We start from the raw sequence: 14627 nt of genomic DNA, 5'->3' as shown, positions 1-14627 counted from the left end.
AGCGCGTCTCTCCAAAGCTTGTTTCATCTCCAAGTACCTCTCCTTTTTTGGAGCGTCTCTCATCTCTCATCTCACAGCTCATCTCACAGCTCACCTCTCATCTCACCTCTCATCTCATCTCATCTCATCTGCAGAAGCAGTCCCTGCCAGTCGCTTTTATTACTCGGGTCGGAATCAAGCCGCCGGCTGCGAGGGCACGCCTACCGGGTCACTCACCGCGGTGCTGGTTGGCTGTTAGGGCTGTCCGATTCCCCGGTGCAAAGGTGTCCGGACCTCTGTTGTCCGGTGCGGTGTCCGGTGCAAAGTTTTGCCGTTTTTCCAAGATGGCGGCCGACTACGTGACATATGACGTCATCATTAACATATTTTATTCCCCATGGAGAGTTCTTTACAATGAGCCATGTCTCAATTTTTTCTGTTCAGCACTTTTGGAGATATAGTGGTGCAACGTTTTGCCGTTTTTCCAAGATGGCGACCGAACCACGTGACTGATGACGTCATCATTTACATATTTTATTCCCCATGGAGAGTTCTTTACAATGAGCCATGTCTCAATTTGTTCTATTCAGCACTTCTGGAGATATGGAGGTGCAATGTTTTTCGGTTTTTCCAAGATGGCGGCCGAACCACGTGACTGATGACGTCATCATTAACATATTTTATTCCCCATGGAGAGTTCTTTCCAATGAGCCATGTCTCAATTTTTTCTATTCAGCACTTCCGGAGATATGGAGGTGCAAAGTTTTTCGGTTTTTCCAAGATGGCGGCCGAAACACGTGACCGATGACGTCATAATTTGGGCACAGTCTATTCCAGGGCAAGACGAATATGTGTGCAAAGTTTGGCGATTCTACGTGCAACGGTGTAGACGCAGTGCTGCAAACAGACAAACAGACAAACAGACAAACAGATGAAAAATCGGTCAGAGACCGAGGACTTGCCGGAATGTACTTTTTTATTGGCCATTTAGGACAAATATGGCGGCCGAACCACGTGACCGATGACGTCATCATTAACATATTTTATTCCCCATGGAGAGTTCTTTTCAATGAGCCATGTCTCAATTTTTTCTATTCAGCACTTTCGGAGATGTGGAGGTTTCGGTTTTTCCAAGATGGCGGCCGAACCACGGGACATATGATGTCATCATTAACAAATTTTATTCCCCATGGAGAGGTCTTTACAATGAGCCATGTCTCAATTTTTTCCATTCTGCACTTTTGGAGATATAGTGGTGCAAAGTTTTTGCCGTTTTTCCAAGATGGCGGCCGAACCACGTGACCGATGGCATCATTATTAACATATTTTATTCCCCATGGAGAGGTCTTTACAATGAGCCATGTCTCAATTTTTTCTGTTCAGCACTTTTGGAGATATAGTGGTGCAAAGTTTTGCCGTTTTTCCAAGATGGCGGCCGACCACGTGACATATGACATCATTAACATATTTTATTCCCCATGGAGAGTTTTTTACAATGAGCCATGTCTCAATTTTTTCTGTTCAGCACTTTTGGAGATTTCGTAGTGCAAAGTTTTGCCGTTTTTCCAAGATGGCGGCCGACCACGTGACTGATGACGTCATCATTAACATATTTTATTCCCCATGTGGAGTTCTTTACAATGAGCCATGTCTCAATTTTTTCTGTTCAGCACTTTTGGCGATATAGTGGTGCAAAGTTTTGCCGTTTTTCCAAGATGGCGGCCGACCACGTGACATATGATGTCATCATTAACATATTTTATTCCCCATGGAGAGTTCTTTACAATGAGCCATGTCTCAATTTTTTCTGTTCAGCACTTTTGGAGATATCGTGGCGCAACGTTTTGCCGTTTTTCCAAGATGGCGACCGAACCACGTGACTGATGACGTCATCATTTACATATTTTATTCCGCATGGAGAGTTCTTTACAATGAGCCATGTCTCAATTTTTTCTGTTCAGTACTTTCGGAGATATAGAGGTGCAACGTTTTTCGGTTTTTCCAAGATGGCGGCCGAACCACGTCACCGATGACGTCATCAATTGGGCACAGTCTATTCCAGGGCAAGACCAATATGTGTGCAAAGTTTGGCGATTCTACGTGCAACGGTGTAGACGCAGTGCTGCAAACAGACAGACAAACAGACAGACAGACAGACAGACAGACAAACAGACAAACGAACAGATCAACATACTTGCCGGAAAAATTTTTCCGGCAAGTAATGAAAAATCGGTCAGAGACCGAGGACTTGCCGGAATGTACTTTTTTATCGGCCATTTAGGACAAATATGGCGGCCGAACCACGTGACCGATGACGTCATCATTAACATATTTTATTCCCCATGGAGAGTTCTTTACAATGAGCCATGTCTCAATTTTTTCTGTTCAGCACTTTTGGAGATATAGTGGTGCTAAGTTTTTCGGTTTTTCCAAGATGGCGGCCGACCACGTGACTGATGACGTCATCATTAACATATTTTATTCCCCATGGAGAGTTCTTTACAATGAGCCATGTCTCAATTTTTTCTGTTCAGCACTTTTGGAGATATAGTGGTGCAAATTTTTGCCGTTTTTCCAAGATGGCGGCCGACCACGTGACATATGACGTCATCATTAACATATTTTATTCCCCATGGAGAGTTCTTTACAATGAGCCATGTCTCAATTTTTTCTGTACAGTACTTTCGGAGATATAGAGGTGCAAAATTTTTCGGTTTTTCCAAGATGGCGGCCGAACCACGTCACCGTTGACGTCATCAATTGGGCACAGTCTATTCCAGGGCAAGACCAATATGTGTGCAAAGTTTGGCGATTCTCCGTGCAACGGTGTAGACGCAGTGCTGCAAACAAACAGACAGACAGACAAACAGACAGATGAAAAATCGGTCAGAGACCGAGGACTTGCCGGAATTTACTTTTTTATCGGCCATTTAGGACAAATATGGCGGCCGAACCACGTGACCGATGATGTCATCATTAACATATTTTATTCCCCGTGGAGAGTTGTTTACAATGAGCCATCTCTCAATTTTTTCTATTCAGGACTTTTGGAGATGTGGCATTGCAAAGTTTTTCGGTTTTTCCAAGATGGCGGCCGAACCACGTGACTGATGACGTCATCATTAACATATTTGATTCCCCATGGAGAGTTCTTTACAATGAGCCATGTCTCAATTATTTCTATTCAGTACTTTCGGAGATATGGAGGTGCAAATTTTTCTGTTTTTCCAAGATGGCGGCCGAACCACGTGACTGATGACGTCATCATTAACATATTTTATTCCCCATGGAGAGTTCTTTACAATGAGCCATGTCTCAATTTTTTCTGTTCAGCACTTTCGGAGATATAGAGGTGCAAAGTTTTTCCAAGATGGCGGCCGAACCACGTGACCAATGACGTCATCAATTGGGCACAGTCTATTCCAGGGCAAGCCCAATATGTGTGCAAAGTTTGGCGATTCTCCGTGCAACGGTGTAGACGCAGTGCTGCAAAAAGACAGACAGACAAACAGACAAACAGACAGCCAAACAAATGAAAAATCGGTCAGAGACCGAGGACTTGCCGGAATTTACTTTTTTATCGGCCATTTAGGACAAATATGGCGGCCGAACCACGTGACCGATGATGTCATCATTAACATATTTTATTCCCCGTGGAGAGTTGTTTACAATGAGCCATGTCTCAATTTTTTCTATTCAGGACTTTTGGAGATGTGGCATTGCAAAGTTTTTCGGTTTTTCCAAGATGGCGGCCGAACCACGTGACTGATGACGTCATCATTAACATATTTGATTCCCCATGGAGAGTTCTTTCCAATGAGCCATGTCTCAATTATTTCTATTCAGTACTTTCGGAGATATGGAGGTGCAAATTTTTCTGTTTTTCCAAGATGGCGGCCGAACCACGTGACTGATGACGTCATCATTAACATATTTTATTCCCCATGGAGAGTTCTTTACAATGAGCCATGTCTCAATTTTTTCTATTCAGCACTTTTGGAGATACAGAAATACAATTTTTTTCGGTTTTTCCAAGATGGCGGCCGAACCACGTGACTGATGACGTCATCATTAACATATTTTATTCCCCATGGAGAGTTCTTTACAATGAGCCATGTCTCAATTTTTTCTGTTCAGCACTTTCGGAGATATAGAGGTGCAAAGTTTTTCAAGATGGCGGCCGAACCACGTGACCAATGACGTCATCAATTGGGCACAGTTTATTCCAGGGCAAGATCAATATGTGTGCAAAGTTTGGCGATTCTCCGTGCAACGGTGTAGACGCAGTGCTGCAAACAGACAGACAGACAAACAGATGAAAAATCGGTCAGAGACCGAGGACTTGCCGGAATGTACTTTTTTATTGGCCATTTAGGACAAATATGGCGGCCGAACCACGTGACCGATGATGTCATCATTAACATATTTTATTCCCCGTGGAGAGTTGTTTACAATGAGCCATGTCTCAATTTTTTCTATTGAGCACTTTCGGAGATATGGAGGTGCAACGTTTTTCGGTTTTTCCAAGATGGCGGCCGACCACGTGACATATGACATCATCATTAACATATTTTATTCCCCATGGAGAGTTCTTTACAATGAGCCATGTCTCAATTTTTTCTGTTCAGCACTTTTGGAGCTTTCGTGGTACAAAGTTTTGCCGTTTTTCCAAGATGGCGGCCGACCACGTGACTGATGACGTCATCATTAACATATTTTATTCCCCATGGAGAGTTCTTTACAATGAGCCATGTCTCAATTTTTTCTGTTCAGCACTTTTGGAGATATAGTGGTGCAAAGTTTTGCCGTTTTTCCAAGATGGCGGCCGACCACGTGACTGATGATGTCATCATTAACATATTTTATTCCCCATGGAGAGTTCTTTACAATGAGCCATGTCTCAATTTTTTCTGTTCAGTACTTTCGGAGATATAGAGGTGCAAAGTTTTTCGGTTTTTCCAAGATGGCGGCCGAACCACGTCACCGATGACGTCATCATTAACATATTTTATTCCCCATGGAGAGTTCTTTACAATGAGCCATGTCTCAATTTTTTCTATTCAGCACTTTCGGAGATATGGAGGTGCTAGGTTTTTCGGTTTTTCCAAGATGGCGGCCGACCACGTGACTGATGACGTCATCATTAACATATTTTATTCCCCATGGAGAGTTCTTTACAATGAGCCATGTCTCAATTTTTTCTGTTCAGCACTTTTGGAGATATAGTGGTGCAAAGTTTTGCCGTTTTTCCAAGATGGCGGCCGACCACGTGACATATGACGTCATCATAAACATATTTTATTCCCCATGGAGAGTTCTTTACAATGAGCCATGTCTCAATTTTTTCTGTTCAGCACTTTTGGAGATATAGTGGCGCAACGTTTTGCCGTTTTTCCAAGATGGCGGCCGAAACACGTGACCGATGACGTCATAATTTGGGCACAGTCTATTCCAGGGCAAGACGAATATGTGTGCAAAGTTTGGCGATTCTCCGTGCAACGGTGTAGACGCAGTGCTGCAAACAGACAAACAGACAAACAGACAAACAGATGAAAAATCGGTCAGAGACCGAGGACTTGCCGGAATGTACTTTTTTATTGGCCATTTAGGACAAATATGGCGGCCGAACCACGTGACCGATGACGTCATCATTAACATATTTTATTCCCCATGGAGAGTTCTTTTCAATGAGCCATGTCTCAATTTTTTCTATTCAGCACTTTCGGAGATGTGGAGGTTTCGGTTTTTCCAAGATGGCGGCCGAACCACGTGACATATGATGTCATCATTAACAAATTTTATTCCCCATGGAGAGGTCTTTACAATGAGCCATGTCTCAATTTTTTCCATTCTGCACTTTTGGAGATATAGTGGTGCAAAGTTTTTGCCGTTTTTCCAAGATGGCGGCCGAACCACGTGACCGATGGCATCATCATTAACATATTTTATTCCCCATGGAGAGGTCTTTACAATGAGCCATGTCTCAATTTTTTCTGTTCAGCACTTTTGGAGATATAGTGGTGCAAAGTTTTGCCGTTTTTCCAAGATGGCGGCCGACCACGTGACATATGACATCATTAACATATTTTATTCCCCATGGAGAGTTTTTTACAATGAGCCATGTCTCAATTTTTTCTGTTCAGCACTTTTGGAGATTTCGTAGTGCAAAGTTTTGCCGTTTTTCCAAGATGGCGGCCGACCACGTGACTGATGACGTCATCATTAACATATTTTATTCCCCATGTGGAGTTCTTTACAATGAGCCATGTCTCAATTTTTTCTGTTCAGCACTTTTGGCGATATAGTGGTGCAAAGTTTTGCCGTTTTTCCAAGATGGCGGCCGACCACGTGACATATGATGTCATCATTAACATATTTTATTCCCCATGGAGAGTTCTTTACAATGAGCCATGTCTCAATTTTTTCTGTTCAGCACTTTTGGAGATATCGTGGCGCAACGTTTTGCCGTTTTTCCAAGATGGCGACCGAACCACGTGACTGATGACGTCATCATTTACATATTTTATTCCGCATGGAGAGTTCTTTACAATGAGCCATGTCTCAATTTTTTCTGTTCAGTACTTTCGGAGATATAGAGGTGCAACCTTTTTTCGGTTTTTCCAAGATGGCGGCCGAACCACGTCACCGATGACGTCATCAATTGGGCACAGTCTATTCCAGGGCAAGACCAATATGTGTGCAAAGTTTGGCGATTCTACGTGCAACGGTGTAGACGCAGTGCTGCAAACAGACAGACAAACAGACAGACAGACAGACAGACAGACAAACAGACAAACGAACAGATCAACATACTTGCCGGAAAAATTTTTCCGGCAAGTAATGAAAAATCGGTCAGAGACCGAGGACTTGCCGGAATGTACTTTTTTATCGGCCATTTAGGACAAATATGGCGGCCGAACCACGTGACCGATGACATCATCATTAACATATTTTATTCCCCATGGAGAGTTCTTTACAATGAGCCATGTCTCAATTTTTTCTGTTCAGCACTTTTGGAGATATAGTGGTGCTAAGTTTTTCGGTTTTTCCAAGATGGCGGCCGACCACGTGACTGATGACGTCATCATTAACATATTTTATTCCCCATGGAGAGTTCTTTACAATGAGCCATGTCTCAATTTTTTCTGTTCAGCACTTTTGGAGATATAGTGGTGCAAATTTTTGCCGTTTTTCCAAGATGGCGACCGAACCACGTGACTGATGACGTCATCATTTACATATTTTATTCCGCATGGAGAGTTCTTTACAATGAGCCATGTCTCAATTTTTTCTGTTCAGTACTTTCGGAGATATAGAGGTGCAACCTTTTTTCGGTTTTTCCAAGATGGCGGCCGAACCACGTCACCGTTGACGTCATCAATTGGGCACAGTCTATTCCAGGGCAAGACCAATATGTGTGCAAAGTTTGGCGATTCTCCGTGCAACGGTGTAGACGCAGTGCTGCAAACAAACAGACAGACAGACAAACAGACAGATGAAAAATCGGTCAGAGACCGAGGACTTGCCGGAATTTACTTTTTTATCGGCCATTTAGGACAAATATGGCGGCCGAACCACGTGACCGATGATGTCATCATTAACATATTTTATTCCCCGTGGAGAGTTGTTTACAATGAGCCATCTCTCAATTTTTTCTATTCAGGACTTTTGGAGATGTGGCATTGCAAAGTTTTTCGGTTTTTCCAAGATGGCGGCCGAACCACGTGACTGATGACGTCATCATTAACATATTTGATTCCCCATGGAGAGTTCTTTACAATGAGCCATGTCTCAATTATTTCTATTCAGTACTTTCGGAGATATGGAGGTGCAAATTTTTCTGTTTTTCCAAGATGGCGGCCGAACCACGTGACTGATGACGTCATCATTAACATATTTTATTCCCCATGGAGAGTTCTTTACAATGAGCCATGTCTCAATTTTTTCTGTTCAGCACTTTCGGAGATATAGAGGTGCAAAATTTTTCCAAGATGGCGGCCGAACCACGTGACCAATGACGTCATCAATTGGGCACAGTCTATTCCAGGGCAAGCCCAATATGTGTGCAAAGTTTGGCGATTCTCCGTGCAACGGTGTAGACGCAGTGCTGCAAAAAGACAGACAGACAAACAGACAAACAGACAGCCAAACAAATGAAAAATCGGTCAGAGACCGAGGACTTGCCGGAATTTACTTTTTTATCGGCCATTTAGGACAAATATGGCGGCCGAACCACGTGACCGATGATGTCATCATTAACATATTTTATTCCCCGTGGAGAGTTGTTTACAATGAGCCATGTCTCAATTTTTTCTATTCAGGACTTTTGGAGATGTGGCATTGCAAAGTTTTTCGGTTTTTCCAAGATGGCGGCCGAACCACGTGACTGATGACGTCATCATTAACATATTTGATTCCCCATGGAGAGTTCTTTCCAATGAGCCATGTCTCAATTATTTCTATTCAGTACTTTCGGAGATATGGAGGTGCAAATTTTTCTGTTTTTCCAAGATGGCGGCCGAACCACGTGACTGATGACGTCATCATTAACATATTTTATTCCCCATGGAGAGTTCTTTACAATGAGCCATGTCTCAATTTTTTCTATTCAGCACTTTTGGAGATACAGAAATACAATTTTTTTCGGTTTTTCCAAGATGGCGGCCGAACCACGTGACTGATGACGTCATCATTAACATATTTTATTCCCCATGGAGAGTTCTTTACAATGAGCCATGTCTCAATTTTTTCTGTTCAGCACTTTCGGAGATATAGAGGTGCAAAGTTTTTCAAGATGGCGGCCGAACCACGTGACCAATGACGTCATCAATTGGGCACAGTTTATTCCAGGGCAAGATCAATATGTGTGCAAAGTTTGGCGATTCTCCGTGCAACGGTGTAGACGCAGTGCTGCAAACAGACAGACAGACAAACAGATGAAAAATCGGTCAGAGACCGAGGACTTGCCGGAATGTACTTTTTTATTGGCCATTTAGGACAAATATGGCGGCCGAACCACGTGACCGATGATGTCATCATTAACATATTTTATTCCCCGTGGAGAGTTGTTTACAATGAGCCATGTCTCAATTTTTTCTATTGAGCACTTTCGGAGATATGGAGGTGCAACGTTTTTCGGTTTTTCCAAGATGGCGGCCGACCACGTGACATATGACATCATCATTAACATATTTTATTCCCCATGGAGAGTTCTTTACAATGAGCCATGTCTCAATTTTTTCTGTTCAGCACTTTTGGAGCTTTCGTGGTACAAAGTTTTGCCGTTTTTCCAAGATGGCGGCCGACCACGTGACTGATGACGTCATCATTAACATATTTTATTCCCCATGGAGAGTTCTTTACAATGAGCCATGTCTCAATTTTTTCTGTTCAGCACTTTTGGAGATATAGTGGTGCAAAGTTTTGCCGTTTTTCCAAGATGGCGGCCGACCACGTGACTGATGATGTCATCATTAACATATTTTATTCCCCATGGAGAGTTCTTTACAATGAGCCATGTCTCAATTTTTTCTGTTCAGTACTTTCGGAGATATAGAGGTGCAAAGTTTTTCGGTTTTTCCAAGATGGCGGCCGAACCACGTCACCGATGACGTCATCATTAACATATTTTATTCCCCATGGAGAGTTCTTTACAATGAGCCATGTCTCAATTTTTTCTATTCAGCACTTTCGGAGATATGGAGGTGCTAGGTTTTTCGGTTTTTCCAAGATGGCGGCCGACCACGTGACTGATGACGTCATCATTAACATATTTTATTCCCCATGGAGAGTTCTTTACAATGAGCCATGTCTCAATTTTTTCTGTTCAGCACTTTTGGAGATATAGTGGTGCAAAGTTTTGCCGTTTTTCCAAGATGGCGGCCGACCACGTGACATATGACGTCATCATAAACATATTTTATTCCCCATGGAGAGTTCTTTACAATGAGCCATGTCTCAATTTTTTCTGTTCAGCACTTTTGGAGATATAGTGGCGCAACGTTTTGCCGTTTTTCCAAGATGGCGGCCGAAACACGTGACCGATGACGTCATAATTTGGGCACAGTCTATTCCAGGGCAAGACGAATATGTGTGCAAAGTTTGGCGATTCTCCGTGCAACGGTGTAGACGCAGTGCTGCAAACAGACAAACAGACAAACAGACAAACAGATGAAAAATCGGTCAGAGACCGAGGACTTGCCGGAATGTACTTTTTTATTGGCCATTTAGGACAAATATGGCGGCCGAACCACGTGACCGATGACGTCATCATTAACATATTTTATTCCCCATGGAGAGTTCTTTTCAATGAGCCATGTCTCAATTTTTTCTATTCAGCACTTTCGGAGATGTGGAGGTTTCGGTTTTTCCAAGATGGCGGCCGAACCACGTGACATATGATGTCATCATTAACAAATTTTATTCCCCATGGAGAGGTCTTTACAATGAGCCATGTGTCAATTTTTTCCATTCTGCACTTTTGGAGATATAGTGGTGCAAAGTTTTTGCCGTTTTTCCAAGATGGCGGCCGAACCACGTGACCGATGGCATCATCATTAACATATTTTATTCCCCATGGAGAGGTCTTTACAATGAGCCATGTCTCAATTTTTTCTGTTCAGCACTTTTGGAGATATAGTGGTGCAAAGTTTTGCCGTTTTTCCAAGATGGCGGCCGACCACGTGACATATGACATCATTAACATATTTTATTCCCCATGGAGAGTTTTTTACAATGAGCCATGTCTCAATTTTTTCTGTTCAGCACTTTTGGAGATTTCGTAGTGCAAAGTTTTGCCGTTTTTCCAAGATGGCGGCCGACCACGTGACTGATGACGTCATCATTAACATATTTTATTCCCCATGTGGAGTTCTTTACAATGAGCCATGTCTCAATTTTTTCTGTTCAGCACTTTTGGCGATATAGTGGTGCAAAGTTTTGCCGTTTTTCCAAGATGGCGGCCGACCACGTGACATATGATGTCATCATTAACATATTTTATTCCCCATGGAGAGTTCTTTACAATGAGCCATGTCTCAATTTTTTCTGTTCAGCACTTTCGGAGATATAGAGGTGCAAAGTTTTTCAAGATGGCGGCCGAACCACGTGACCAATGACGTCATCAATTGGGCACAGTTTATTCCAGGGCAAGATCAATATGTGTGCAAAGTTTGGCGATTCTCCGTGCAACGGTGTAGACGCAGTGCTGCAAACAGACAGACAGACAAACAGATGAAAAATCGGTCAGAGACCGAGGACTTGCCGGAATGTACTTTTTTATTGGCCATTTAGGACAAATATGGCGGCCGAACCACGTGACCGATGATGTCATCATTAACATATTTTATTCCCCGTGGAGAGTTGTTTACAATGAGCCATGTCTCAATTTTTTCTATTGAGCACTTTCGGAGATATGGAGGTGCAACGTTTTTCGGTTTTTCCAAGATGGCGGCCGACCACGTGACATATGACATCATCATTAACATATTTTATTCCCCATGGAGAGTTCTTTACAATGAGCCATGTCTCAATTTTTTCTGTTCAGCACTTTTGGAGCTTTCGTGGTACAAAGTTTTGCCGTTTTTCCAAGATGGCGGCCGACCACGTGACTGATGACGTCATCATTAACATATTTTATTCCCCATGGAGAGTTCTTTACAATGAGCCATGTCTCAATTTTTTCTGTTCAGCACTTTTGGAGATATAGTGGTGCAAAGTTTTGCCGTTTTTCCAAGATGGCGGCCGACCACGTGACTGATGATGTCATCATTAACATATTTTATTCCCCATGGAGAGTTCTTTACAATGAGCCATGTCTCAATTTTTTCTGTTCAGTACTTTCGGAGATATAGAGGTGCAAAGTTTTTCGGTTTTTCCAAGATGGCGGCCGAACCACGTCACCGATGACGTCATCATTAACATATTTTATTCCCCATGGAGAGTTCTTTACAATGAGCCATGTCTCAATTTTTTCTATTCAGCACTTTCGGAGATATGGAGGTGCTAGGTTTTTCGGTTTTTCCAAGATGGCGGCCGACCACGTGACTGATGACGTCATCATTAACATATTTTATTCCCCATGGAGAGTTCTTTACAATGAGCCATGTCTCAATTTTTTCTGTTCAGCACTTTTGGAGATATAGTGGTGCAAAGTTTTGCCGTTTTTCCAAGATGGCGGCCGACCACGTGACATATGACGTCATCATAAACATATTTTATTCCCCATGGAGAGTTCTTTACAATGAGCCATGTCTCAATTTTTTCTGTTCAGCACTTTTGGAGATATAGTGGCGCAACGTTTTGCCGTTTTTCCAAGATGGCGGCCGAAACACGTGACCGATGACGTCATAATTTGGGCACAGTCTATTCCAGGGCAAGACGAATATGTGTGCAAAGTTTGGCGATTCTCCGTGCAACGGTGTAGACGCAGTGCTGCAAACAGACAAACAGACAAACAGACAAACAGATGAAAAATCGGTCAGAGACCGAGGACTTGCCGGAATGTACTTTTTTATTGGCCATTTAGGACAAATATGGCGGCCGAACCACGTGACCGATGACGTCATCATTAACATATTTTATTCCCCATGGAGAGTTCTTTTCAATGAGCCATGTCTCAATTTTTTCTATTCAGCACTTTCGGAGATGTGGAGGTTTCGGTTTTTCCAAGATGGCGGCCGAACCACGTGACATATGATGTCATCATTAACAAATTTTATTCCCCATGGAGAGGTCTTTACAATGAGCCATGTCTCAATTTTTTCCATTCTGCACTTTTGGAGATATAGTGGTGCAAAGTTTTTGCCGTTTTTCCAAGATGGCGGCCGAACCACGTGACCGATGGCATCATCATTAACATATTTTATTCCCCATGGAGAGGTCTTTACAATGAGCCATGTCTCAATTTTTTCTGTTCAGCACTTTTGGAGATATAGTGGTGCAAAGTTTTGCCGTTTTTCCAAGATGGCGGCCGACCACGTGACATATGACATCATTAACATATTTTATTCCCCATGGAGAGTTTTTTACAATGAGCCATGTCTCAATTTTTTCTGTTCAGCACTTTTGGAGATTTCGTAGTGCAAAGTTTTGCCGTTTTTCCAAGATGGCGGCCGACCACGTGACTGATGACGTCATCATTAACATATTTTATTCCCCATGTGGAGTTCTTTACAATGAGCCATGTCTCAATTTTTTCTGTTCAGCACTTTTGGCGATATAGTGGTGCAAAGTTTTGCCGTTTTTCCAAGATGGCGGCCGACCACGTGACATATGATGTCATCATTAACATATTTTATTCCCCATGGAGAGTTCTTTACAATGAGCCATGTCTCAATTTTTTCTGTTCAGCACTTTTGGAGATATCGTGGCGCAACGTTTTGCCGTTTTTCCAAGATGGCGACCGAACCACGTGACTGATGACGTCATCATTTACATATTTTATTCCGCATGGAGAGTTCTTTACAATGAGCCATGTCTCAATTTTTTCTGTTCAGTACTTTCGGAGATATAGAGGTGCAACCTTTTTTCGGTTTTTCCAAGATGGCGGCCGAACCACGTCACCGATGACGTCATCAATTGGGCACAGTCTATTCCAGGGCAAGACCAATATGTGTGCAAAGTTTGGCGATTCTACGTGCAACGGTGTAGACGCAGTGCTGCAAACAGACAGACAAACAGACAGACAGACAGACAGACAGACAAACAGATGAAAAATCGGTCAGAGACCGAGGACTTGCCGGAATGAATTTTTTTATCGGCCATTTAGGACAAATATGGCGGCCGAACCACGTGACCGATGACGTCATCATTAACATATTTTATTCCCCATGGAGAGTTCTTTTCAATGAGCCATGTCTCAATTTTTTCCATTCTGCACTTTTGGAGATATAGTGGTGCAAAGTTTTCCCGTTTTTCCAAGATGGCGGCCGAACCACGTGACCGATGGCATCATCATTAACATATTTTATTCCCCATGGAGAGTTCTTTACAATGAGCCATGTCTCAATTTTTTCTATTCAGCACTTTCAGAGAAATGGAGGTGCAAAATTTTTCGGTTTTTCCAAGATGGCGGCCGAACCACGTGACATATGACGTCATCATTAACATATTTTATTCCCCATGGAGAGTTCTTTACAATGAGCAATGTCTCAATTTTGTCTGTTCAGCACTTTTGGAGATATCGTGGTGCAAAGTTTTGCCGTTTTTCCAAGATGGCGGCCGACCACGTGACATATGACGTCATCATTAACAGATTTTATTCCCCATGGAGCGTTCTTTACAATGAGCCATGTCTCAATTTTTTCTGTTCAGCACTTTTGGAGATATCGTGGTGCAAAGTTTTGCCGTTTTTCCAAGATGGCGGCCGACCACGTGACTGATGACGTCATCATTAACATATTTTATTCCCCATGGAGAGTTCTTCACAATGAGCCATGTCTCAATTTTTTCTGTTCAGGACTTTCGGAGATATGGAGGTGCAAAAATTTTCGGTTTTTCCAAGATGGCGGCCGAACCACGTGACTGATGACGTCATCATTAACATATTTTATTCCCCATGGAGAGTTCTTTACAATGAGCCATGTCTCAATTTTGTCTGTTCAGGACTTTCGGAGATATGGAGGTGCAAAAATTTTCGTTTTTCCCAA

General features: G+C 42.7%; 1 protein-coding gene across 1 annotated transcript in view; it reads right to left on the bottom strand.

The window, feature by feature from the left end:
* LOC144889167 (uncharacterized) overlaps positions 1-14627 on the bottom strand; it is an 83469-nt gene that overhangs the window by 27640 nt on the left and 41202 nt on the right. The gene's annotated exons all lie outside the window — the stretch shown is intronic.

Source organism: Myxine glutinosa, unplaced genomic scaffold (genome assembly GCF_964187855.1).
Source record: "Myxine glutinosa unplaced genomic scaffold, kmMyxGlut1.1 SCAFFOLD_1362, whole genome shotgun sequence".
NCBI lineage: Eukaryota > Metazoa > Chordata > Myxini > Myxiniformes > Myxinidae > Myxine > Myxine glutinosa.
The sequence above is the reverse complement of the archived record's forward strand: the minus strand, read 5'-3'. Positions and strand labels throughout refer to the sequence as shown.